Source organism: Sturnus vulgaris, chromosome 3 (genome assembly GCF_052056855.1).
Source record: "Sturnus vulgaris isolate bStuVul1 chromosome 3, bStuVul1.hap1, whole genome shotgun sequence".
NCBI classification, from domain to species: Eukaryota; Metazoa; Chordata; class Aves; order Passeriformes; family Sturnidae; genus Sturnus; species Sturnus vulgaris.
In genome coordinates, this window is record NC_142245.1 from 1,419,330 (window position 1) to 1,443,257 (window position 23,928).

General features: G+C 39.4%; 1 protein-coding gene across 2 annotated transcripts in view; it reads right to left on the reverse strand.

The window, feature by feature from the left end:
* Nucleotides 1-14,785, reverse strand: part of SPTLC3 (serine palmitoyltransferase long chain base subunit 3) — a 99,452-nt gene extending 84,667 nt beyond the window's left edge. The window contains exon 1 of one of the 2 annotated variants that reach the window (XM_088160731.1): nt 13,193-14,785. The gene's annotated coding sequence lies outside the window, so the exon portion shown is untranslated. Of the gene's footprint in view, nt 1-18; nt 2,361-13,192 lie in introns of those variants that run through there. The other variant, XM_088160732.1, reaches the window with a different exon arrangement.
* Between the last annotated feature and the right edge of the window lie 9,143 nt (nt 14,786-23,928).

Genomic DNA, 23,928 nt, shown 5'->3' on the forward strand with positions numbered 1-23,928 from the left:
TAGGAATCTGTATCTAACCTGAGGACATTTGTAGCACCTGTGACTCTTATCTCCTTGCAAGGATTAAGGCTTCATAAATTGCACAGTTGATACAGTTCTGCCCTTATCTTCTGATACAAAAACAAAATAAATCTGTCATAATAGACAAAATCAACATTAATTTGAAAAAAATCCACCAAGACAAAAAGAATAACCATATAGCAACTAAGAGCCTGCTGTAAAAATCCAACAGGAAGCACAAGAGAGCCCAGTGCCTTCTGCTCTATCTTCTTGCAATTACAAGGTTGAGGCCATTATTACACTCTTATCTGGAAATATCTTATAAAGCTGAATCTGCAATTCTCACTCCTTAAATAAAAAACTTAGATAGCTAGACCCAGTGATGCCAATAGAACTACTCAGCCAAGTCAAAGGCTAAGAAAAATCACTTTACAAGCACTAGGTAGAGGCCAAATCTCTTTCCTGGGTCATTTCTCTACTGACCTCTTTCAGCAGCGATGTGATCCATAGCCATGTAAGCTCTAGAGCTGTGCAAGGCAGATCTCAGTTTACTTTTCCAAGACTTCTGCCAGTCAGGCTGATTTGTTTGCTGGGCTCTGTAATTTGCCAAGAACCAGTGTGACACTGTCATTGTTTCCACTGGACATGATGAATGCACAGGGGCAGGGGCAGCTCTGTGCCATCTGTTCCTGCTCTGTGTCATCACCACGTCGATTGACACAAGTCATTCTCCACCACAAACATCTGGAACATTAAGGCAACTGATACTTAACCAGGTAGACAAATCTCATTATTATTACTACTAATAAAACTGAACAAAACAGACATAGCTTGAACCTATGTTTAATGATGATGTAAATGTCAGTCTCTGAACAGGAAATTATGAAGTGATTTCACACAAAAGTTAAAAGTTATTGCTTACTGTTCTTGTAATGTAATTTTTCAATGCTTCCAGAAGCACGAGATTTATGCAGGCCCAGATGAGAACTTGGGAAAAAAAAACCAAACAAAACCCAAAAAAAAGTAGCATTGCAAAATACTCCATTTTTTAATCTAACAAGTGGCTCTGTTTTGCAATTCTTACTCATTCAATGAAGCACTTCATTGAATTAGACCCAGTGAGGTCAATAGCCTTACTCATGCAAGTAGTAGTTATGCCTCAAAACCTTTTTATTAGAATTACTAAACTTAGTGACATGATACAGTAGATTATTTGCCTTCCCCATTGCCAGTGAACAAATCATTTCAAGACAGGTCACAGAATTAGATTTCTGTGTTAAATGTGACTCCATACATGGGCTCTCTGGAGCCTTATTTCCTCTTGTCACTGCCTACAGTTTTGTTCCTCACCATTTCAGTTTTGTTCATCCTATCTCTTAGGAAAGTAGAGGTTGAGAGAGGAAAAAACTCAAACAAAACTCCAAAACCTGTGTTTGCCAGTTATAGTAAAGAGGCGGTATATGGATTGCTTTATAAAATTTTAATATTTTTAATTCAGTTGCCTCATGATACTTTACTATGGCTGGCATTAGTTACTTTTACCCTACACTGTCCAACAGATGGAAGAAACCAAAACATTGTTCACTTTACCTACTTAACTGTAAACATTCAAACTTTCAAAAGCTTTGTCAGATCAAGTTTTTTCTATTTTCACTTGTGGATAATTTCTTTTGACTATTGAGAGTTTTTCTCTCCCTATGGCTTAGCACAAATAGATGCAATTCTGTTTTAAGCAGACTTAACTGCAATTCTTTTTCAATTTCATGCCTCACTGAAGTCAATGGAGCTCTGAAGAGGCACCAAGTGTCAGATGGGAGACTGAAAAGGGGAATGAGAATTGAGAAATTCATTTTAGAAATTGCTGCCAAATGCAGGAAGGGCAACTTTATGAAATTATCTCAAGAGTTTTTGTAAATCCATGAGTTTTGAGACAGGTGCTTTTAAAGCTTTCAAGACTTATATTTATATTTATAATTTTGACAACATGATAAAATGTTATTCCTTACTTTAAGTTATTGTATTAGAGGTTCAGTGCAGAAATCTGAAACACCCTGAATTTGTTACAGAAGCTTTAGGAAACACAGACTGGTATTCCAGAAACACTGCCATGTTTCAGGAGCTACAACTCCAAGAGTTCAGTTTAAAGCTCGTACATACACCAGAAAATAAAATCAACTGAAGATTTCCCAGAGGAGCAGATCCTATTCAACACAATTTTCAGTCACAAAAGATTTTCATTAAACCCCCTCAAGTTTATTGGAGTCTTTTAACTCTCCTGCCAAGACACGAGGAAACTAAGGTTTCTTTCCTGTGATATATTTGGTTTTATATTCCATGTAATCTCTAACTTCAGTATTATGCACAGTAAACTTGTCAGACCTCAGTAAAGAATTGGAATCAAATGTTACTATTTTCCAGTCTCTACAGTTCTCTTTTGAAACAAATCCCTATTCAAACAAAGCATATTTCATTTCATTGGAGAAGAGTTGGGCAAGTTGGGCCTTGGAGTACTTTTAGACAGGTGTAATTCCACTATCCATCCATTCATCCCTTAGGTGGGGAGGCAACTATTGCAATTATTGCAGCCACATTTAGCAGCCTATTGCTTGCAGTGGATTTCAAAGCAACCTTTTCTACACAGGGTAGAGGTCCTGTGCTGCTTTTTCAACACTGCTAAAACTTCAAGCCATCAAGTTCTACAGATCAAGAACAGCTTGATCAAGATCAACAATTAGCCATCAAGATCAGCTAAAACTTGCTCTGAGAGCACGTCCTTCAGCTCCAGCACTCTCAGTGTAGCTAACAAACATCTGAAACAGTCTCTTACCTGGAGTAGCTCCTCTCCTCACCTGCCATGCACTATGCTGGCAAACAGCAGCTGATGTCATTGAGTTACTGCATCATTACAGTTTCTTTGCATAAGGTTTCCTTCTCTTTTTATCTGCTAAAAATGGAACGGAGGTTCATGACTCATAACTGAGATAGGCAAAAGTGAAATACTCAGCAGTAAAGGCTCAGCTAGGGTTTCCACTGCCTGAGCTGGTTCCCTGCTAATGCTCATCCACGGGATAGACAAATTCCTGGCACCATCTCAGCCTCTTGCACCATGCCCTGGGGGTCTGGCTGGATCCCCTACCCCAGCCTCTCCACAGTGCCATGCATTCACCGTGGCAAAAGCAGTGCTGCTGCAAGCTCTTCACCTGGCTGATGCTCCAGAGCTTCAGCTCATCCCCTTTACCACAGGGCTTGGCTGTGGGGCTCCTGCCAGTCTGTGCAGGGCAGATGAGCATCACCCCCAGCAGGGTGGGGGAAGGTTTAATAGATTGTTTTCATTGAAAACAGGTGTATGGAGGAAAGGAGCAGAGCAGGGTTTGAGAACTTTCAGGAGAGATTCTCATGTTCAAGGTTGACTATTGTGCTTCTGTGAAAGAAATGCCAGGGAAAAGCCCTGACTGCTCCCTTCCTTCCACTGCACCTGCCATGCTTCAAACGGCAACCTTTGCCAGTCCTAGTGGCCAATTAACTCCTAAGATTTCTGGTCCTGGTAATGCAATGGTAAAGCAGAGCAATGGCCCTTTGACTGCCCTCTGCTGTCTGATGCAGTGGTGGAACAGATCTGGCAGCAGCACTTGTGCATGGGGACCAATTTCTACAGCCCTGGGAGAAAGCTGACATCAACAGATGTGCTACTCCTTGTCGTGGAAGAATTTCAGCCTTTTAAAACAGTGTGATGATTACATCTTCATCACGGGATTTCTGAGGCCAGGAGACACCATCAACCATTAGATTCAAGATGAGAATAATTAAATTCAAAATTAGTACAGTTTTACTCAGACAGTGTAGCACTCTCCTAGACCAAAGCCTGGTGCTCTATTAGTGATCCGAGTTTGACTAAAGGATCTCTCAGGAAAATTCTGATGTAACTAGAATTGCTCAACAGAGAAAATGTAATACCTCTGCAACATGTTCAGAATTACCAAGGACCAGATTTTGATGTTTAAGACAAAGGAGAACAAACACACACACACATATACACACACACACTCCTCAGTTCTGAATAAAAACAAAATCTAGAGAGGAAACCAAAAAATCCTGTGATCACTCTTGCAGTGAGTCATGGCCCTCTCCTTAAGAAGACACGTGTGCCCTCTAAAGGGCTTTGTTGACTTCAGGAACTCTGTTCAGATTAAATTTATACCTGAGTCTATCTAGGCCAACATATTTGCTTTATTATATCTATCTAGGCCTATTTATATTTGCTTATATTCCTACTATTTAATTCACTACCTTACTGAACTTGATAAGAAACTTGGATATCAATCCTGGCACCAAGCACAAGAAGTCTCAGACCAAACCCACCTTCTACACGATGCTTAGGGGAAATACTTTAATCAAATTCAGGAAGTAATTAAAGATAATATAGAAATATTTATATAAATATATAAAGATATACTGTAGAACAGCAAGAAAGTCATCCACACATTTGCTCCTTCCCACATAAGCTTAATTAGAACTGTCAGTGGGCTTCACAAGAATTCAAACCACTGCTCACTATCACGACCTTCTGATAACACAAACACCTTTATCTTAAGTCTTAAACAAACTGGTCACTCTCAGGACACCAAACCTTTTCCTGCAGACATCCCTGCCTTCCTACAGTTCCATGCATACTTTTTACACTTCCAACCAAATCCATACAGCTGTTCACAATGTAAAATTAAGACTGAAAAGAATTGTTGATAAAATACACCAAAATTCCTGACCCTTCTTATAACATTCCTCAGATCATGATTATTAAATGTAGTTACAGTTTGGAATCTAGGGAGTTTTCTTTCCAAGGTTGTCATGGCCTTCCTAAGACCTCATGTTCTACCTCTGTTGCTCAGTGTCAGTACAATATGATAATGTTTGATCTGTATTTTATTAGATACTGATATGTCCCAAATAATTCATCAGGACTGTGAGGGTTTTCTAGTCAGTTCAAAGGTGTTTCTCTTGAAATGTATTTGCTGGACACACATTTGAGATAGATACTGGGAGAAAATTCTCTTCCCATACTCAGCATTCCAGCTGGCACAGTTTTATCAATCACAGGATCTAATGTCTAATGTTTTTTCCTGTAGATCCAGCTCCTGGAGCAATGGGACTTTGTGAGATTAGGGTTTATTTGCTTGGGTTTTTTTTCTTTTTTTTCTTTTTTCAGGTTTTCAAATGACAGTAGAGGAATACTTCAGAGCTTTTTCTACATTCATATGGTCCTCTACAGGCACAAAGACAAAATCATGGTATCTTAATGAAAGCTGAGATGATAAATAGCTGTGGGAAGTAGCTATTTAATAGCTTCAAAATAAACAACCAATATAGTGACACCCATGTTGAACTCGAAGCCTTGTTACTTCTGGCTGTGCAGCATTTTGTAATTTTTATTATCTTCTGAAACCGAGTCTCAGTGTTCCAATAAAATCAAGTTAATAAACTGCATTTTTAAATTTCAGCTAACCTTCTACACTTGAAATTTATTTTCAGACCTTAGTTACAGATGAGAAGCAGTTCACATTATTATTTCTGCTGCTTGGGAATGAATAATCATATTTCATAATTTTTTTCCTATGTTTCAATATTTCTTTTGGGTCAAACCCAAAATTGTTTAGAAAGTTTTTCCTAAACAAAACTATTCTAGTTGCCTTTTAAAAATTTTTTTTTACCTTTTCAATTTGTCTCTAGAGGGCAAAAATCCCATAACTGATAGACCATTTTCATAGTAAGAAACAGAAGTTCAAATTCATTCTCTGCCAGATTCACAACAGAGGTTCTCAGCCCTTTTCTGCACCAGAGATTTAAACCACACAATTCACTGCTTACTTTCACTCTCTGCCCCTATAGCCAAATAAAATTTTATTCACGTTCCTTTAGGGAAAATTTTTCAGTGAAACAGATGCAGAAGGGTACAGAAATAAGTGGTAGTTTGGAAAAATAAATTCAGAATTTCCTGAATCTTTTTTTACCTCAGAGCTTTCCAATTTTTAGCAGTTCATAGCGTGGGCTTTCTTTCTTTTAAAATAAACATATTTTAAAATCACTTATAAATCCACAGAACATGGTCTTCAAACCTTTATGTTCTTTATCTGAAGACTATTTAGATATTTTTTTCAAAGTGCACTTCACTGTGATCCATTAATACTAGACTCCAACGAGCCACTGAAATAATGCATTGTGAGGTGTAAGCTCTTTGTTGTAGCAGTCCTGGGGCCACTCTTAGCACCTTAAGCTTCATAAGCAGCAGGATTGGTGTCAAACGGAGCTCAGTGAGGCACAAACATCAACCAAAACCTGGAGGAGCACTGGGTGTAGCTATTCCACCCATTCCAGCCCTTGGTCAGCTGCTGAGTTAGACATCCAAAACTAGAGCAAACATTCAGGGGTGCTTTTCCTGGCACACTGTGTGCAGCCAAGACATTTGCCTAAGCAGATATTTTGTGGTCATTAGCTTCTCACTGTTCCCAAGATCCTTCCTACCTAGTAAGATGTTAGAGATGGGAAGGGTCATTTTCATGATTTGCAAAAATCTGCTATGCAAAACTGGAGGAATAAAGGACCTTAAAGCTGCTGGGATGAATGAACTTGCACTGACCTCCGATGGCTGGGAATGTGTATGAAACATGGTCCTGCAATGATTTGTGCTTCCTTAGGAGCTCCAGTGCTCTAATTTAAAGACGGAAGCATTTTTTGAGGTAGAAACCAAATTATTTATAACAGAGTTCTGGGATTATTTTTGTTTTGCATCACCATTCTCTTTTGAAAGCATGGTGAATGTGTATTACCAAGTGTGTGCAAAAAAAAAGAAGTTGTTTTCAGTGGGAAGTCGGTTTTTCTGTCTCAGCTGTTTGGAAATCTCACAAGAATTTTTTTTAAAACAATTGTCCACCTTACTTCCTCTTTATAGATGATTTCATAAGGCAGAAAACAGAAACACACGAGAATGAAAAAATTACTGTCACAATTTCCATGGCTTCTGAGTTCAAAATCCAGTTGCTTGGGCTGCTAAGTCAGGAGAAACACTTGTACTCAGATCACTGTCAGCATGGTAGAAATTACCTTGTGATTACTGGAATGGGCCCGCCTGGGCCACCAAAAAGGGTAGCAGGCAAGGAAGAAGCCAACTTCATTCTGACAAGATTTTTCCCTTTTGTTTGTCCCTCAGGCAAACTGAGAATTTCTAGAGCTTTTCCCTGTGCCTCTCATTTTAAGGAGCCTTATGGGCAGCAACTTTCAAGAGTGAGACTATGTGCTGTAAGGTATCTAAAATAACTCAGTATAACTTCTTTAAAAGTATAGTCAGGAAATTCTAGGTGCAGTGGGAATGAAGAAAATATTTTTTTTTACATTGCTATACAGACTTTTTTCCTTTGTGAAATGAAGAAGCTGAGTGGCACAGGAATAGGGTTAAAATCCTCACCTATTAATTCAGAGAAGAGAAACAATTAAATAAGGATCATGGGAAATTGAGTCTGTCTATTTAAGTGCAGGAAACCAGCAAATCTCAGGCTGCCACTCTGAGGTGGAAGGAGAAATTGTGCAGAGATACCAAATGCTGGTCCTGAGTTAATCACATCTGCTTCAGTGGAGAGCAGGTGACAGTGAAACAGGAAGCTCACAGCTGGACAAGCACTTTGAAAGTGGCTAAATCTGAGCAGGTACATCTGGGAAAGAGAACAGCAGAATGAGTGAATCAAATTGAAATATGCAAGTGAGTAACAACAGGAAATGGAGGAACATGGGCCTATGGGAGGAGATTACTTCCAAGACAGAAATTCTATCAGCATTGGGACCTCTGTACCAGCATAAATTAGGAATTCTACTGCTTAAACAATGCATTCATTGCTTAAGATGCTGCTTAGCAGGAGAAATTGGCACATACAAGGTTGTAGGGTTTTTTTTTTAACAAAACAAACAAAAAAAGCAGCAATGTCAGAATACTTCAGTTACACTGTGAGATATGTCAACTTTAGGCAGATGCATAGCACTGATCTTATAAACTGAAGTGTCTTGCTTTCACTATGCCTTACCACAGGAAAACAAAGGTGTATTAGTTACCCTGAGGTTAAAGAAAGGAAGAAAGAAAAAAAAAAAGCTGCTTCAGCCCTAGTGACAAGTAGTCAGTTTAATTTATTGTAATATAAGCAGAAAACTGTGCCTAGATAGGAATTCAGCACTGGCCTCTCATACCGAGCCAGAGGCAAGCACCTGAAGTGTCACCTTACCCTTCTGGATTTGTAGTGACATAATCCACACTTGTTAGCTTGCTCTAACAAGCTCATCTGTCTTGAGCAACAAAGGAAAAACCTTCTCCTTATCTTGGTTTTGGGTCAAAGGCAAAGCCTGGAGAAGGTTATTAACAGAATCAAACATATTCAGAATTCCTGGGAAACCATTCCATTCTGTTAAAGGAATTGGTTTGGTTTTGGTCCAAAATTTCGAAGAGATTTTCTTTAGTTTTCAGTAAACATAAAGCCCCCATCACCATGGTTGTCAAAGCTGTCTTACCTTTCCCTTGCCATCAACACAAACCAATATATCAATTCCCACATCCCACTCCAGACTGCTCTGAGAATGAAGTTATTTATGCAGGATAAAAGTTGCACCTTCCTCCTTCTTCCCCAGAAGCTTCTGGAAGTGAATACCCCCAGAGAGTTTCAGTCAGCAATTTCAAAACCAGGTCATTTAAATTAAAGGGAAAAATCCAGACTTTATAGATTAAAATGGAGGCAAAGTAATGAAATTCATATTAAATATAACGAAATTAGAACCAGTCTGGGCCTTTTTGTCACAATTTGCTGATGAAGCAAGAGTAAAACCTTACCTAGCAGAAAGGCCAGCTTCTCAAATCCAGCACACAATCTGTCAGGCATCTCCCCCAAACTGTATAACCTTTTTCTTCCACTCTTTCAGAAGCCTTGTGCTCAGGTAAGAGGATTCTATTTGCAAGTGGCATGTGAGGAATATTCCTATTCTAACAGTTGAATACACACAGACTGGAATGCCTTTCCAACTGAATTGTCCATTGAGTTTGGACTCAGACCACAAGATTTACCTCCTGTACACATTGAGAACCTTTCTGTGCATTAAGGGTGTATTGTCACATGAAAGAATAGTTTTAAACCTCTGCTAGGGACTGGAGAACTCATAATTAACAAATGTTCCCTATCCAACTTTAAACTCTCAGAGAGTTCCAACCTGAGTGGCAGCATCCAGTTCACAGTAAGACCTGTAGGGATGTTGACAAATTGGCCTGCCTCAGCTGGTGCACTAATCCTTCCAGCTCTATCATTTTTATATCTATCAGCATTAGCTGAACCTCATTTAAAACAGAATATCGATCTCCTGTTGAAAAGGTGGGATAAAAGCATCCTAACCAGAAGCTGTCACAATCTAAGCCAAATTATTGAAACAGGGTTGTGAGAGGTGGAAAAGAGCACAGGGATCCACAATAACAGGCATGATCATCACATGGAATACAGGGGTCAAATCCTCAGTGTTTGCAAACAGTTTGCAGATCACCTCCAAAACAATCATGGGTGTCAAATGTTCACAAAGGATGTGTGCCATAAAATACAGCAAACAGAACGTTAGTGCAGTTCAACTAGTACAGCCTTCTACTCCATCATTTAGAATAATTAGTTATTTGGCTACCTTTCTTATGGTTCAGACACCCTTGCTCCTCAGCCTTTATCTTTTACAACCAATGGTTTTATTCCCTTCTTGTGATTTCACTGATCTACAAAAGGATATGTGGGGAACTTAGAGAAAAAAACCCAAAATTAATTTACACCTATTTAAAATTACATTAGAATTAACAAGTCATCATTTATTGCACTCTAGTTTCTATTGAAATCCAATCTATCTGTGCTCAGAAATGTACAGGGTGTCATTTTCAACAGTGGCTCAATTCTTTCCCAGCTTTAACTGTAATTTGCCTCAGCAGGAACCAAAAAAAAAAAAAAAATGCAAGCCAAGGACTTCTAGAAAATTGCAGTTTGTGCCAGATGAGAACACTGATACAATTTCCATTGAAATTGCTGTGTTTTGGAGCTTAATCCTGAGTATCAGCATGCAGCTGCATTGGCTAGTGACAGCAGCAATATGTGAGAGGCTCACAGAATCCCTGCCCAAACACACGGCACCACAGTCCCATATCAAGAGCTCTCCTTTGTGTTATTGTCACTTGGAGAGAGAGAACCTGCTCAATCATTACACTGTGGGAAGAGGGAGAGGCAGTATATCCCCTATTTTTTCTCTATCTAATAAAAAAATCTGGAGAGAGCAGAGTGAAGTTACCTCTTTTTTATTGGGAATTGAACCTACCTAAATTGTCCCAGATCCTGGAATAGTTCAAAATAGTCCCAGGTCAAAATAGAAGCCTGGGAGAGTATCTCAAATGGGAAAGAAGATGTGCTCAGCACAAATGGCAATGATATGTGACTAATCTTGTTTATCAAATCTGTGTCAGGAGATCTGGGACAATCAAAGACCCAATTATTGACTGTTCCATTTAATGATCTGAATGATGGAAATGGTTTTTAATAAAAACCAACAGCCTATAAAACATAAAGATCCAAGATACCTAATTCAAACTTTACCCTAACGGTGGGGGTGAATGCTGGGCTTTGCACCACTTATTAGTGGTTTGTCATCATTCTCATCTGTTTTCTCTCAGAGCCAGGATTAATAGAAACACGACTGAGGTGATTCTTGTGTTTGGGCTTGGATATTTATTATATTTTATCAGAAATCACAGAAATTATAACAGCACCTCTAGCTCCTTGCTAGAAGTGGGAAAAACGGCCACAGCTGAGCCTGCTTCAAGGCCTTTTAAAGCTAAACAAACCAATAAAAGTTTAACACCTACATTATTTATCCTTTTGACCCAATAATAGATTCCCACGACCCTTAGAGTGACATTTGACTGACCAATCAAAGGCTACTACCTGAGTTCCACGAAGAAGATGGAAGAAGAAGAAGATGAACAAAGAAAAAGACACCACCCAAAATTCTTCATCTTGTCCTATATCCACCACTATACTATAAAAACTTCAAATTTAAAACCCATCACCCAGTGAAAACACACACATCTAACCCACTATACATTTGAGTTTTAGAAATCACTATTCATATTTACAAGCCTTCTCCAAGGTTTCAGGTCCAGAGCAGTGTTTTCCAGAGGGTCTGTGCCTGGAAGCACGGAAAGCTCAAAAACTCCAGATTTCTGAGATCCAACACCTAACCCCAAGTATTTAAAGATAAATGATTATCTTCACTTGTATGTTCTTTACAATGCAGACCTGAAGGTGTTACATAGGTCCAGGGATGAGCAAGTCTCCTGTACTACACTGCCACACTTTTAGAGACCAGCTGTGCACTTGCTCTCCCAAGGCAGTGCATCAGTTCTGAATGCATCTCCTTTGATAGCACCTGGCTACACAGTCCCACGGGGAATTGCTCCTTGGGAAAAGATGCAGAAATGCTCTGTCCAACCAGTAACGAGCTGATGACAGAGCCCTGCCTGTGTCCCAAATATCTGCAGTGCTCCCAGGACCCATTTCCACAGGCATACATTTCCCTCTTAGTGGACTGGTGCTCAGCCTGAGTTTAAACTGTGCACAAACACCATCTGCCCTCGCAGTGAGCACTGAACTCCTTCCTGCCTGGGACTGGGAACCAAACAGGTTTCTGCACAAGCCAACAGATGGCTGTCTTGCATTTCTTTCCATTAACAACCACATTTGCCGCAGAGAAACAACTGCCACTGCTCTCTGGCATCCATTTCCCATCATGATTTTACACAGAAAAAGAAGGAATAAGAAAGGCTCTAAACCATTCTACCCTGTATATGGAGGAAGTTTTAACTATGACTTGAGCGCTGCACTGTTTAAATATGAAATATGTGACTGCTGTACTAAACATTCCTTTTTCCTTATTAGGCCTCATCAATTACTATGCCAGATTGTTTTTGCAAAATTTTATTTACAACTTTTCAGCCTATCTATATTCAGCAGAATTAAAGCAATAAATGCACATGGATATAATCATCATCTAGCACAACGAGGGAAGAATACCTGACCAATACTACCTAGGAAATCAGAAAAATGACCCAGTAGTTCTGCCTGGCCTTCAGAATCTCTAAGTCAGCAATTATTTATAAAGCCTAGGCAGACTTGGCTGAATACCACAAAAATAGTGAATAATTTTGTCATAAGCACTGTCAGCTCTTTCAGTTATTATTTGTGGCTTATTATTAACAACTGCATATGCGTATCTGCATGACAAATGTTTTTTTGCCCTGAAGATGTTTATGAATCCTAAATACTTCACAAATAGTCAGTGAATAATTATTCATGTTGAAAAGTAATATTGCAAGTCATTATAGGTTAGATCTTTTCTGGTGATTTTCTCATTTTAAGACTAAATTATCTAATCATAGTGTAGAAACAGAAGACTTGAGTAAGCAGACAAATCAAATGCCTGAAAAAACAACTAGATTCTTAAAGAACTAGTAGCAGGGGATTCATAAAAAGCTTTTGTAACAATTCCTTTTTTTATTAAGTGGAAAAAAATAGAATTTTTGAGCAATTAACACATTCATAGAAAACCTGATCAGTTCAGGAACAGAAGAAAATAAAAAAAAATTAGTTCAGTAGTTCATCAAGAATAACTTTGAACACTTCTAATCTATAATGGACTTAGAGATTTACAATAAATCACCATTTTCAGAATAAAATTTCCAATATACATAGAAAAACAGTTTCAAATTCATTATTCTAGGATAAAATCTAGAATCTTGATAAAAATGTTTATGGCTCAGCCATTAAGAGAACAGAAATGCTGTCATATGACTAACACATCAAATAAATTATTAACTCCTCAGAACAGATGTTGAAAGTAATTTATAGCTCAAAGTTGCCCAGGTAATCATTCTAAACAAATAGGCTTGGCAAAACACCACTGCTAATTTCAAAAGAGAAAGGAAAAGTTGAACTTATCAAATACATTTTCTGCTGTTCCTTACTTCCCTTAACACATCAGTTCAGTTGCTAGGCTTACAAAATTGGACTTCCAGAGGAAAGAGAGCAATGATGGTTTAGCAAAAGGTTTATTTTCTGTCTTAACAGAAAAAAAAATATCTACATTTACTTACTTTGGGGAGAGTTCACATGCTATCAAATCCTCATCTTGCTTTTTCCCTTAGTCTTGGGATGGGTTCTTCTTTTGATATGGCAGTGGTCAAACATGAGTATGAGCTCAGAATCAGAGGAAGAGACAGATGATGATTTTGTAGAATGTTTTTGTGTGGAGTCTCACCAAAGTCCAGTCTCCCAAAGTTGCCAAAGACTGTGAGGCTGATGATGAGTACATTCACGTGTTGGTGAGCAAGAACGGGCAGAACACCAGGGATGTGACACTGAGTATAGTCACAACACTCCTGGGGTCTTTTGGGTCCCATCCACCCTGACACCATCCCTCAACAACTCTTGGGCAAGGAGAATGAATAAGAAACTCACATTTCTTCTGCAAATGAACACAATCTTGTCTTTACTGTGGTGTATTTTTGAAAGCACATACTGCACAGCAGTTTTGTAATCTGCAGTAATCAAAGGGCAAGTATTTTTGTGTATCATTAAAAGGAAAACAATAACCAGGGCTTTTTTTCTGGAAAAATATGTAGCCCACATTTATATGGCAGCAGAATGTATTAAAAAGCAGTATATCTGTGAAGTGAACAACCACAGGTAAATTGTTCCTGGCCTAGTACTTGACACAGCTCGCAGTCTAAGGCAAATTTTATGGTTTACACAGTGAGGACTCATCAGGCAAACACTAGCACCATTTCTGCTGAGAACCAAGTTCTTTTCAGACTCTCAGCAACCCTTAAAATCCATGGTCTCATTATCTTGCATACAATACAACATGCTCCTTCTCATAGGACATTATTTATTTAAACAGAAGAGAGTTTTCCATAGCAAGGATGCTGGGAATTGCCCAAATTGCTGGGTTCTGCTGAAGCTGCACAACTTCTTCACACTCATCTTCACATGTGGCTGAGAGAGAGATTGACAGTGTCTCCTCAGAAGCTGAGTTATCACCCACAGAGGAACAACCACAGCCAGGTCTCCTTAATATCCTCCAAGGTTACCTTGGCATCTAGATGAAACTCAAAATCCTTAGCAGCCAAAAATAACTTGTGGCATTGGCAGTAGGGGAAAGTAACATCCTGCAAGTCTTCCCTGTAAGTGTGTTGGAAAGGGTACTGTGGAATATTACCAAGACTCCTATCAATATTAGTACCTGTTCATTTCAGTCTTGATGGACATTATCCACAGCTTCTGCCAAGCAGGCTGCATTTCATATTTACAGCTAATGCATTCATAATGGAGCTGTCAAACCTTTTCTTTCATTTGCTTTCACATCACTTTAACTAGAACTTGTGATTCTTCCCTGGAGTCTCCATCCCTTTTACCAAATTCCCTACTGCTTCAGAATCTGTTAACTTTTATGTTTCTGAGTCGAAGCTAGTGAGACCTGCTGGCCTGCAAGTGAGCAGACCAGCACTGCATTTCTAGGTGTGGACAGAACATCTCATCCTATGGCAAAGTCTTTAAGAGTGCTCCTCACACCCAGAGCTCTTGAGTTTCTGCAGTCACTCATAGGTGTGCCGAGGAATAAGCTTTCCTATTAGGAAATTTTTCATAGTAGGGGATGCACAGACTGCATTCCTTGACCTCCTCGTTGTGATTTAGCTGCATCGACAGCCCAGTGTCACTGGAGCTGACTTAAAAGACAAAAAAAGGGGCAATTGTGCTTTGACTTCATGTCTGCACACTCATCCCTTTGCTCATTTTAGGCGTGTTGATAAGATTAGGCTGCTATGAACAGATTTTCCTCTACATGTACTTATGTTTGGCTATTTCAGATTAACAGGCAAACCACAGGAATCTCATTCCTAGATAAAAAAATGGAAGATTGTCATGGTGCCCACAATCCAGTAGGTCTTCAGGAATACCTAAATGGATGAAGATTGCATAGGTTATTACAGAAATTGTGTAGCAGAGGGCCTGTGTGAAGGAGATAGTAACAGTTGTCACAGGAAAGAGGTAATTTAGAGGTGCAGGAAGATCACATAGATCTACACCCAGTTAGGTTAATCTCATAAAATATCCTTCCTTAAACAGGGGAACCATTCTGGATCTCTGCTTCATACTCTTCAGGAGAGGAAAATATTTATCTGGAGGAACCACTTACAGAAATAACAACACAGCTGGAAAAAACATCCTGTTTTTCTAAATGGAGCATGTTCATAAAAACATTTTTAAGCAAGTCATACTTTGTGGAATGATACTAATGTTAAAAAATTCCAAACCTTTCATACACTTAAAAGAAAAAGAGAAAAATGTATGGAGGGAAAAAATGAATCACACACATGACAGAAAAAATGCCAGTATTATCTTGAAGTTGGAGATGATAATAATAATTTCCTCCTTCTTTTTCATTAATATTTGTCTTCTTTTGCTATAATGTGCTCTTATTAATAGCATGTCTTTAAAAATTATTATGAATATCTGTCTCCATTATGCACTTACTGGAAAAGCTATCAATGAACATTCTCAGTTTCCTGAGACAGCAAACTGACAAGGAAAAACACTTAAATCTAACAGGTGCTGGTGCATATTCAGCCTAAGAAAGGTAAGAGTCAAAATTATTCCCACAGAAGTAAAACAAAAATGTTTCCAGAAGATAGAAGTTCCATGGTCCCCACCACAACCAGCACTCTTTAATCCCTTTTAGAAGAGATCTGACTAAAATTAAATCCAGACCTATCCCCAGCTAGAAACTGAGACACTGCTGGAGAAGCTCATTCACTCAATCAATATAAAGTCAGCAGTTTCCTGTTTTGTTATAGTTGACTGTGTACTCTGCTTGTTCTAAAGTCAGTGATAAAATACACATTGACTACAACAGAACAGAGCTGACCAGCCACTGGCACTGCCCTTTAGGAAATATCACTTGTATGTAATAAAACAACAAAGACTTAGGCCAAAGAAGGTCTAGATTAATCTCATAGCTCTTTCTTAAAGTTCTCGTGTGAGTGAAAAAAACCTAAAAGGCATGCCATCCTTCTGTATCAGAGCTGTCAGATCAAAACCAGGGCAAAGAAAATTTCTATTCCTTCACTTCTTGTCTTAGTCTAAAAGGGGTAAAGAGGATTTATCTCCATCTCTTAATATCCTGAACACCATACTTGTAGAAACATAGAATGGTTTAGGTTGAAAGGGACCTTAAATGTCATCTAGTTCCAATCCCTTGCCACGAACAGGGACACTTTCCACTAGACCAGCTGGCTCAGAGCTCCATCCAACCCAGCCTTTGAGACTGAAAACCTGTTCCAGTATCTCATCACCTTTACAGTAAAGACTTTCTTCTGTATATCCAACCTATATTTCCCCTTTCAGTTTGAACCCATTACTCCTTTTCCCATCACTGCAGTTCCTGTGGAGTCCCTCTCTGGCTGATTTGACCTGTGGGACACATATTGAGAAAGTAAGAAAATTACAGCCTGAAAAATATTCCAGGCTGGAGCTTTTCAGCTCTGTTCCCAGCCGATAAGCTGCTCCAGCTCAAGGCTAGGGAGAATTTCTCCCAGGGTGATAATTTGGTCAAAATAAAAAGGAATTAATAACAGATAGAACACCTGTTGTGGTGTGTGACCAGGCCCTGGCAATGGGGTGTCTTCTCTCTGAACCAATCACCTTTTCTCTACTCTTGGAGTTGCGAGTCATGCTATAAAACCAAGTGTGTTTCTGAATAAACTTGTCTCTTTCTTCCTGTCATGAAAGACGACCATGTAGCTGTGCATCTTATTTCCTCCCCACTTAAAGGGTTAAAACCCTTTCCACGGCTACATTGACCCCCTTCAGATACTCAAAGGCTGCTCTGAGGTCTCCACACAACTTTCTCAGCCAATCCATAGCAATGATGTGCTCTGTGTGCACTGAACAAGCCGAAAACTGCTGAGACTGATACCAGGAGAGAATTGTTTGAGCTCCTGGGAGCAGGGCAGCTGTTGGACACGTGGCTCTGGGAGTCACCTCGTCCTGCCCATTTGCACAGACACCCCCTACTTAAACACCTGTGAAGCAGAAGCAGCTGAGCTGTGACAGCAGGGAACTTTGAACAGGCTGCTGTAGTTTTCCAAGAAACCAGCTCTGGTATCTCTGCTCTGTGCTGTGGCACTGATGTCTCCTTTGTTACGGGCAGGACATCGCTCATCTCTCTCTCCCCAAGTACAAATGTCTTACAAGTCAATTCGGTGGTTAATGCGGGCTGACAAAAGGAGGTTTATGTACTGCACAACAATACCACTGCCACTCACTCGAACTGAAGATACTTCAAGGGCAGCCTGCTCCTATGTGACACGGCTACTGCTTTGCCAAACAGAACAGATGACTTGCAGTGGTAATGCTGTTTTTTGCTTTGAGTCCCTCAGCTAGACTGTTAACTTCTCTCCTGTGGCAGATGTGCAGATTAATCGCTATCTCAGCCTGCAGTGGTCCAGCTAATTTAAACACAGATACACTGTGGAGAGTACAGAGCCTGGAGGAAGAGGGAGGGGAAAGCTGGTGTGCTTTGAAGGAAGCACAGCCTGCTAATATCTACAAAAACTGAGCAAGAAATAGATAAAACTAAATTAGCGATCTATTAAAAATAAATTAATGACATCTGCAAATGAAACTAAATCTAAAATAATCACTCTAATAGCAGAGTCTCTGGTGAGCATTAGTGCTTAATTTTTTCTTGTATTTGATGAAGGCATCTATTAATTAAAAATATTTATACAAGGTAGAGGCTTGACAGGAATACTCTGTGCAGCTGCTCTTTAGGGAGCTTCTTCTGTTAATCAGCTATTTTAGAAGAAAATGCCCCTAAGTCTAAGCAAAGAAGGCAATATTGTACTTCAATAAATCATATTTAAGGCCTGTGCTTTCTAAATATTCTCTGCAGCTAGAATTGGAAGAACTAGGCTGCTTTCTACAGATGATATAATACACTTTCCTTTCCATTGTTTAGTTAGCTTGAACTGAAAAGAAACCTTCATCTTATCCTCCTCCTTTTTTACCCCCCTTTTATTGCTAACGTCTTATTGAATTGTTGAACATCCAAGAACAAAAGAAGATGATCTGATATGTATGAATGTATTGTACAAATGAGGAGGACAAAGCTAAACACACATTCAATAGCAGGTATGAAAATATTATCAGACATTGAGGCAGGGACAAACCAAGACTGTGTGTCATTAATGAGGCTATTCAAAGTAATTTTGATGAAGTTATGATTCTATTGTTACCCAGGACTGAAGAGAAATCACTTACCATTTGAAAAATGAATCGTTAATCATTATGCAGCTCTCTGGGGCACTAACTCTTTCAGGGTTTTCTTCTTTGTCTCCTGTCCCCCCTTTTTTCGATTCTTTTTTTCCCCCTCTCATCTTTTCACTGCTATAAAAACAGAGAGGATTAGAAGTTGTCCCTGACAACGTTTCACTGTAAGGTTGTTAGTTTTGTCTTTCAGCATTTATTAGTTTGAACTCTGTATGAGGCACCTGTTGGCTGATGAGAATAAATCAACAGGAAGGTCACATATGGGTTGGTATTGTACTCTTGCCTTTTTAAGCCTGTTGGGAACTCACTGCTTTGATACACAGGAGTAAACGCTGGAAACAGGGCAAACCAGGCTGTTCAACACTATTTCATTATGTGAATTATGTGTGAATTGTGTAGGCTCCTTGAAGGAAAGTTAGGGTTGGAGTCCTGTTGCTCATGTCATCATAATTAACTCAGGCTAGTGAGGGCAGGAGCCTCATGACACTGGTTAAGCAAGCTGCAGTTCAGCTCACCTACCACAGCTTTTGTGATGCTGCATGGAGAGAAACGAGCTGCCAAAGGGCACTGGAGAAATAAACACGGGAGGTGATGTATGGATGCAGCTTTCCAAAAGCTCTGTTAAAAAGGCCTGGCTGTGCAGTCCATCATGCTTGCTAAGTCAAGGATGGGTGGCAGAAAAGCAAGTGATGAATGTGTTAAATTGCTAAAAATGGATCGGGGGACAGCCTAGGACTTGGACTTCATGATTTCTTTTGCTTATACCACTGCCATGATAAAACACTGTGGCCAGCCAAGTGGGAACAACAGAGCCCCCTCAAGCTCCCTCACCCTTTTAATCCAGGGGACAGAGCTGAAGTGAACACTGGAGTAAGGAACATTTCTTTTAGAGAAGAGAAATAAAATAAAATACATTTTATTTTAGGATGCAACTTGTTATACATCATGGCTTATGAGAATGTCCAGTTCCCCGTGCCCTTTACAAACTACAGCTGGGCTTTACAAAAAGATCTGCTTCTCAGCAACACTGCCCATTTATTTAACACTGCAGTGTATCCAAAAGACCACCTCCTGAGCAATGGAAAACTAAATCAATTCCCACTTTGGGATGGGGAGGGAAAGGGATGCAAGCCTCCCAAATCTAATAGCTTTTCTCACCTGGCAGTCAGCTCCACAGGCACTCGCTGCCCCATCCCAAGAAGGTGCATAAAAAGGGAATTCAGGACTGAGGAGGCCATAAAGAGGGAGCAAGGGCTGCTGTCTTCCAGTCCCTGTCCTAAGTCTTGCTTACACATTTTGATTAAACATAGCTAGATATCTTGGACTTTTCTCATTTTCTCAAATGCCCAGAAAAAAATATTCCTCCTTCCTTTCTTCTGTATGAACCCCATAATCTCGATATTTTTAACAATTTTTTCTATTAAAGATACATGCTATTGATACATTCAGAATATTTTGCATCTGTGGCCAGTTATATCTCCTTTTACTTTCATTAGTAAAACATACATTTAGACATTTATCTCCGGGTGTTTGATGAAATATTTCTTTTTCTTATACTATTTTTTTCACCCATCCCTGCCACTTGGAACTCCAGCCAATGCCAAAGTCAAAGCACAGCCAGAACATCTTTTCATGTGCTAAGTGAAACCATTAAGAGTTGGAAGTTTTAAATTCATTCTTTTCAAAGCTCATGACAAAGCTTCTCCTGGTTTCAGTGAATATTACAGTTTCCAAGTTATTTCAATACATGAAGAGACAAATGTTACAATCTTGCAATCTACTGTAATTTTATATAACTTTAAGGAACATTCAAATTACAGGTAGTTATAAAAAGTCAGGCAAAACCCCCTCCATTTCTAACCTAATGGACAGTTTCAAATGCTGGTAAATCAGATTACTTTTTCCATAAACTCACCAATATTCCAATTCCAGTTTTGCAGATGCCATATGTACTAGCATGGTAGAAATACGTATTTTTCAGCTTCACGAGATTATTCCAGTAAAAATCAATTAAGAACTCCCAAACCTTTAGCATTTGGCCATCATTAAGGTGCAGCATAAATTAGCCTATTCCCTAAGCACTTAATTCAACAATAAATTCTGATGATACCAGCACATTAAGCAGCAAAGAAAAATAGATATTAGGAAAAATATGAATCATCATTCCAAGTGTTAGTGAACTGGCACTATTAATTTTTTTTTTAGTTCCATTGATGCTTGCCATGCTGCATAGAACATGCACTGTGAGCTCAGCAGCTCATGTCATTTGTCATTTTTCTGTCAAAGTTAATGGATCTGTGTATGTTTGCTCCCCAGGTGAGAATGTGACCCAACACTTAGACATGACATTGCTTTGATCAACTTGCAGTATAAAGAGGGTGGTGGCATGACAGGAAAAAGCCTTATTGGGAAGGCAAAAACAAAGACAACTGTAGTCTGTCAGCACAGGTGAAAGAAGAGGGGCTGAGAAACAGAATAATAGTGATAAGTAGCAGAATTTCATTTCACTACCTAGAGAAGATCTGAGGGGTACTGCTGGCCATTTTACAATTCTTTCACTTGACTTGTTTACTGATGGAAACGTTTGCCAAGGAACTTTGGAAAAATAGTGACATATGAACAATCTGTTGCGGCATATTGTAGTGGTGGTGTTTGTGCTGCTATAGTTACTAAGATTTTAGCATTTTTGTAATTTGTCTTGAAAAAACTGGAATTTGGCATGAAGTTTTCGGGTACCTCCATGTTCAAGTCAGATGGTTTTCATATTTTTCTGTTGCATTTCTTATGTGAAGAAAAGCCTGAAGATATGCTGTGTCAAGGAAAAGGAAAAAGCATGCTCAGATGAGGAAAGAAGCAGAAGGTGGGAAAAGAACCGAATGCATTGCAAGATGAGGAAGAACAGGTGCAATCTTCTTTTCAAGGTGAGAAGAGTATTTACAGGATACTCACAGGTCTTATGTAACTGCAAAATGAATCAGGTGATGCCAAAAATGCCTCGTGATTTTTTTACTTTCCTTTGATTTCTGGTCTGATGCTAACACTATAAGGTTGGTTTTCACTGCATGATAAACTCAGAGCAGAACCTCATGTTCAAGTACTTGAAGTTCCACATGGCTCTGCTGTGGTGGGACACAGAACCACCCACCCGAAATGTGGTGGTACGAGCAAACATCTGTTAGAAAGAAGTCTAGAGAGGAACTGAAGAACAGGGAAAGAGCAAAAAGGGAACAAAATGCAACAAAACTGTTGATGACTAATCAACAATAAGAGGAGAAAATATAATATAAAAGTCATGAGGGAAGCTGGGCAGTGATAAGTGTGGTCAAAATAGTGTTTACATTGTTCCATTTGGTAGCCCTCCCATCACATCCTAGGGCTCTGTATACAGGTACTTCCCATTACTGCTGAGTGCATATGAAATACTGATTTTCTGTAAGAAGAATACTCTGCCTCCCTCTCCCCAAACCACAGCCCACACAGAACATCCTACACTCCTGCCAGGCATAATCCTAAATACACAGAAAATCTTACCTGACACATGTTAGATTAATAAGGCATTTAGCCAGTGTTATGGAAGTCTTCAGTGCTTGAATGTCATGTCTTATCACAGTTCTGCTACAATTTTCTTGACACTTTGAACTTTCCAGAGGTCTTTCTAAGGGAGAAGGAGGCTGAAAGAAGAGTATTACAGTGCTGTTAATGAACCTATTAGCAATCATGCTTGTTCTGTACATCTCGGGGAAGACAATATATAGATAATTCTGTTTGCTCTTAGCATTTTGCCTTTAAAAGTAGTTTAGCAGGTGGATGCATGGAAAAGTTGATGATAGCAGCATCAAAAATAACTGAAAAATTAAACAGTGTATGTTTCATCAGCACAATTGGTTAACTAAGGATAATATAGCAAGAGGTTTGGTGTGATTACATGCACATGTATCCTGAGATATAACCTATCAACATTTGTATGGAAAGAATAATATCCTTTATTATATTACCTGAAATACATATTCACATCCATATATAGATTATACAAGATGTCAATGCATGTATTAGAAACAATTATGAGCCAAAAGAACAGTGGCTAGCCCAGAGCTCACTGAAGGTTATTGGAAAGAAAATTCCCCTCTGGAAAGTTTATTCCACAATATATCTTCTAATCTACTCTTTAGGAGCTCACAGCAGCCACAGTTATACTGGATACCTACTTATGGCCCTCCAGTACTATCCTGGAACACGACTCCCACATTCTGATGCTCTTCCCATCAGTCCCTGTCCTGCTGTCTCATACCACGAAACACAAATTACCCATAAAAATGATAATTCTCTTATTAGTTTTAAAGGTCAAATCAAGTGATGTGTAAAATATGTGGTGGTGTGGCATATAATTTGCATAATTGCCACAAAAAAGCTGCACTAAAGCTGTGTGAAAAAATAATAAATAAAATGAATCAAGCTCCACTCAAAACAAAAGAGAATCAGCCAGATTTGTGGTGAGAGCAAATGGAGGCTGCACCACCAACATACAAATACCTGCAACCCAAAAATCCCCACCACATTCAGGTCTGAATCGACTCACCTTTTCTCCTTACCCCTTTCCCCCAAATACACATACACACACTCTAAAAAAAGGAAAACTAGATCTCTCCCACCAGTCCTGGATTTGTTTCTAGGTGTGGGATGTCATTTCCAAAGTCTTTATATGGCACACTACACCTGAGTGAGGGAGGAACACAAAGGTGACATTGCCAGTCCTACCTGATGTCCCAGGCGGGGCTGCACACGGGAGCAGAGTCACTGCTGGGACCCTTTGCAGAATTTGCTTTTCCCTTGCCCAGGCTCTCAAATCCAGCACGTAAAGGACTTCCTTTGGCTTTTGGATGAAGGTGCTGTCAGCACTGCCCTTCTTTTCCAAGGCTTGCCATAGTCTGTGGATCCTTTTCCTCCCCATAGGGAGAACTCACAGATCCCAATGGATCTCACAAAAGCCAAAGCAGCAGCCAATGTGCCTGTATAGGGAGGAATGGAACTCAGCTTAATTAATGACTTCCTACAAGTGCTCACTCACAGGAAACAGACCCTGGATCAATATAGTCTGAATCCATTAAAGAAAAAAAAACATACTGCAAACACCACACTTCAAACAAAACCTGAGCTGTTTCAAAGCAGGCTTTGGGTTTCTTCTAATCTAATTCTTCTGATGCTGCTTGCCTACTTGAATTGATCAACATGGTGGCTGGGCTTGGCTTATGATTTTGGAGTTATTTTACACAGAAATTAGACAACTCAAAAAATTTGCACTAAGCTTGACATCCGCCCATTTTTCTGAAATCTTAGGGTGCATCCCTCTCCCCTTCCTCCCTAGCACACCAGTCATTAAATCAGTTTTCTGCTTGGGGCATCTGGCAGCCTACAAAATTATATTTATTTCTGAGATGAAGACAGCAAGTTATCCCTCTTTGTATTAATGAAGCATAAACCCCAAGTACATACTTGGTTACTC